The sequence below is a fragment of the Caretta caretta genome, chromosome 1, assembly GCF_965140235.1.
Source record: "Caretta caretta isolate rCarCar2 chromosome 1, rCarCar1.hap1, whole genome shotgun sequence".
Lineage (NCBI taxonomy): Eukaryota > Metazoa > Chordata > Testudines > Cheloniidae > Caretta > Caretta caretta.
The window spans coordinates 260,164,591-260,169,171 of record NC_134206.1 but is presented as its reverse complement, the minus strand read 5'-3'; the positions used below and the strand labels follow the sequence as shown (position 1 = coordinate 260,169,171).

The 4,581-nt window shown below is 48.5% G+C and overlaps 1 long non-coding RNA gene across 1 annotated transcript; it reads right to left on the bottom strand.

The window, feature by feature from the left end:
• Positions 1 to 1,787: 1,787 nt before the first annotated feature.
• On the bottom strand, positions 1,788 to 4,353 carry LOC125629072 (uncharacterized). Its single transcript, XR_012666368.1, has 3 exons — positions 4,181 to 4,353; positions 2,675 to 3,634; positions 1,788 to 2,123 (listed from the first exon to the last, which is right to left on the bottom strand). It is a non-coding gene; the product is annotated as an uncharacterized LOC125629072 (long non-coding RNA).
• Positions 4,354 to 4,581: the final 228 nt, after the last annotated feature.

Below are 4,581 nucleotides of genomic sequence, written 5' to 3'. Positions count from 1 at the left end.
GCCTGTTGCCTGCCTTGTGTGTATGTGACTCTTTGTGATTTTCAAAGGTGAGTGGCGATGTTTTAACCTGCCAAGGGAAGCAGTGTCCGCCCCATCACTTCTGTTACTTACAGCTAGCTTCGCCAAAGCACAGGAGAATACACTGCAGGTAACAGTCTTGTCTAACGAGGAGTGTTGGAAAATGGACTAGATGTCTTAATAGGTCTTTTGCCCTTTAATTTTTATGTAATTGGGGACAGACTAGCAGAGCTGTTAACTTGGCTCTTTAGGTAGTTTCCATGTTTAAAAACAAAACAGCAACAAATACAAATGAAGCACAAAGCTCGAGCCAAACTTCTGCCCAAAAACAAAAACACAAGGAACTGGGCTGCTGCTCTCAGAGGCAGACACACAGATGTTTTCCTCTGGAGGCATCCATTCACCTGGAATCCCAATATGAGTCTGGCAACAAGTGACCTGTTAACTACCTGGACAAGCCTGACGGCTATTTGTTATTGATACTGGCTCATATGTAGCTCTTGGACTTCAAAATCTATCGTAACTAGAAGAAGAGGAGATAGAAGCCTGGTGCCCTTTTTCTACTAAAAGCAAAACAACAATCTCAGTGTTATGATGTGAAAATGCCGAACTCCTGCCTTCTATTTAAAACGCTTAATGAGAGGCATATTGAAAACCCATCTAGATGTGGGGCAAGACAAGTCTATGCTCATCATCTGTTTCCCATCCTTTTGTCTTCAGTGCTTGCTGCAAGTTGGCCCAGAAGAACCTGTGGGCACCAGATCTGATCACTAAGGCCTGGTCTACACTGCATGGTTAGGTCAACACAAGGCAGCTTACATCAACCCAGCTATGGATGTGTCTACACTTAAATTTTGTTCCTGCCAATATAACTGCCCCGGTATGGCAGCTTAACACCACCACCTCCCTGAGTGGTGGAGAGTCAAGGTTGATGTAATTAGGTCGACTCAGATACTGTGTTACTTACGTCAACTGTTACTGGCCTCCAGGAGCTGTCCCACAATGCCCCACAGTGACCACTCTGGTCACTGTTGTGAACTCCATTTCCCGTGGGCCAGGTGGACAGGAAACTATTCCTCCCCTTTAAAGCCCCACAGATTTTTGAAATTCCTTTTCCTGGTTGCCCGGCTTGGCAAATACCTAGCAACAACACTCCATTGTTATGTGCAACTGCTCACCTGCCCATGCCAGCTACTTGCAGTAGGCAGAAGGTTTTGTACCTCCTGGGTTTGTGGGGAGAAGAGGCAGTGCAGCCACAACTCCGATCCAGCTGTAGAAATGTTGACGTCTATGAGCAGATTCATTGGGGCATGCAGGAGAAGGGCTAGAAGAGAGACCAGCAGCAATGCCGCATGAAAGCCAAGGAGCTGTGGCAGGCATAACAGAAGGCAAGGGAGGTCAACAATCAATCTGGTGCAGAGCTGTAGACCTGCCACTTTTACAAAGAGGTCCATGCCATCCTTGAGAGAGACCCCACACCTGAGCCCTGTGGATACTTTGGAGGAGCCCGAGTCACAGGACCCTGCCATGAACAGCAAGGAGGAGTATGGGGGACAGACGACCAGAGGATCCAGCTGCACAGTGAGCCAGGGTATTTTTTGACCCCATCGCAGTCCAGCCAGTTCTGACAGTCACACAAGAGCAAGCCTGATGCAGGGTAAGTATGCCGTTTGCTTTGAAATTACAGAGATGGAACCCCCCAAACTAGCAGGACACGTGTTGATTTACTCTTTTATTTATGCTAGAAGAGGTAGTGAAACAACCAAGAGACGTGGTGGTGGTATCTGCTTCTCATCCCCCTCCAGAGTTAGACAGAGGGGGCCATGCAGAGCAGTTTGTTTTATGTTCTCCAGGATGTCCTGTGAATTCTCCATAGAGATAGTGATGAAACTGTGATGAAGGTACTCTGCAATCCTCTGCCAAAGGTTTCTGGGGAGGGCTGCCTTATTTCTTCTGCTGCAGTAGAACACTCTTCCATGCCACTCAGTGATTACTTCAACAGGCACCATTGTAGTACATAGGCTAGCAGCATACCGGCCCAGGTGGCATCGGGATGCCAGCAGCAGCTGTTACCCTCAGAAGTGAGTTACTAGCTAAAATCACCCCTGCCGGTGGAAAACAGTGCCACTATTCACTTCCATTGCTCTATACAACTATATTAACTGAGCTATCCTCCTTCAATTCCCCAACCATCTCCCCAGCCCAAGGGCCATACTCGCCATGGCTGGTGCTGTGACTGGCACAGGACTGTATCATCCCAAGGAGAAGTGAGAATGCAGTGCTCACAACTTTTGGGGATCAAGAGGTGTGAGTCCAGTATCCTAAAGTTTGATTTCTGTTGTGAATATTCTGACAATGGTACTCCTGTGTGTTGTGGCCTTTAGGGTCTACCCCTCCACACCCACAGAAAGCCTGAGCCAGATAAGGAGAAAGAAGAGGACTCAGGATCATGTGTTCTAGGACATGTTGTAAGCCTGTGCTGCATCAGAGAATGAGAACAGAGCCTGGAGGATGACTCTTGCAGACATCATGGGGAAGGAAGGAGTGGAGAGGAGAGGAGAGGGAGATGCACCAGAGCATAATGGTGCTTCTCAGGCAGCAAACCAAGATCCTACAGACTCTGGTAGAGCTGTAGGTCCAAGAATCCCAGGCTTACCTCCCTCTGCAGCCAGTAGACAACTCAATGTTGGGACCTCCTTACACCACCTCTCAACATTCCACATGGCATCAGGGAGCACTGCACTGCCCCTACCAATCCAATCCGGGGGACATTAAAGACCATCACAGCTGCACATACACGGACCTGTGAAAGACATGGTTGGTGTGTGCCCACCTAAAATATAAAATGGCAGTTCTTTCCCCTTTGTAGGTTGTGTTCCCTTAATTTATCAAGTTTTATAAAGTTCTAAATGTTTAATCATTTGCCTGGTTCACATTACAGAATAAAATTCTATTTTTTGAAACATAATTCATCTTTATTCGTTCACAACATATGCTGGCTGGTGCTGAGCACATCTGACACTCCCCAATTTCCTGTTACTTCATTTTATTCCAGAACGCACAATATCATTCTCAGACAGTATTAAAAGGTGCATTAACAAAGTTATATTACTACACACACAACACTTGCTACAAGATTCATACTGGGCTGCAAAAGACCAAGGCCAGCTAGAGCACACTACTATGAACCCTATTAAAATGGTCTTTCAGAGCCTCCCTGAGCCATATAGCTCCGTGTTGAGCACTTCTTATAGCCCTTGTATCTGGCTATTCACATTCAGCGGGCAGCCGTTCACGCCACCTCCGCCCTCCAGCCTAGTGGAAACTTTTCCCCCTTCGCTTCACAGATATTATGCAGCACACAGCTGGCAGCAACAATCTTTGGCATTTTTTTTCATTGAGGTCCGGTCTCGTAAATAGACAATGCCATTGACCCTTCCGACAACCAAAGGCACATTCAACTATTTTTCTGTACCTACTGAACCTGTGAGTCAAACGGTCCTTGGTGCTGTTGAGGTACCTGGTGTACAGCCTTATGAGCCATGGGAGCAAGGGGTAGACTGGGTCTCCCAGGATCACTGTTAGCATTTCAACATTCCTGATGATAATCCACCAGCTGGAAAAGAAAGTCCCTGATTTAGCTTTCTGAACAGTCTTGTGTTCTTAAAGATGTGTGCATCATGCACGTTCCCTGACCAGCCCACAGTGATGTCAGGAAAGCATTTATGGTGATCCACCAGTGCTTGCATTACCATAGAAAAATAGCCTTCTCCCTCGATGTGCTCTGTGGTTTGGTGCTAAAATAGAGATGTGTGCCATCTATTGTGTGCCACAGTTCAGGAAGCCCATTGCTGCAAAACCATTCACTTATGTCCTGCACATTTCCCAGAGTCGCAGTCCTGTGTAGTAGGAGGCAATTAATGGCCCTGCACACTTGCATGACAGCTGCCCCCCAGGGCCGTCCTTAGCCATAGGCAGAATAGGCAGCCGTGTAGGGCACCACTCTGCCGGGAGTCCGGACAGATGGGAAGCAGTGGAGCATGTAAGAGCAGGGATGCTGGGTCCTAGAGAGAACTGAATGCAGCACAGTCTGAGGGAGGAGATTGGCTGCTGGGGTCTCTGGGAAGGGGAGAGGGGAGGGGTGGGGGAAGGAGGAACTCACCTGTGAGTGTGACTCTCTCCCCCTGCGTGAGGTGAGGCAGGCTCAGCGGCTGCAGTATCCTTTGTTGCCCCCACTCCCATAAGGTCCATTCTTCTCCCCACGGAGCACCCTTCCCCACCTCCCCTCTGGCAGTCTGGGTTGGGTGAGGGGAAGGGGGGGGGCTGACTGGCTGCGTGCTGAGGAATTAAAGTGAAAGTAACTCACTTCCTCGGCAGCCAGCCAGGATTGGAAGGGTCACATGCAGCTGGCTGGGCCAGATAGCATGTGTGAAAACTCAGAACGGGGGTTGGGGTAGGGTGACCAGATGTCCTGATTTTATAGGGCCAGTCCAAATTTTTGGGTCTCTTTCTTATATAGGCTTCTATTACCCTCCATCCCCTGTCCTGATTTTTCACACTTGC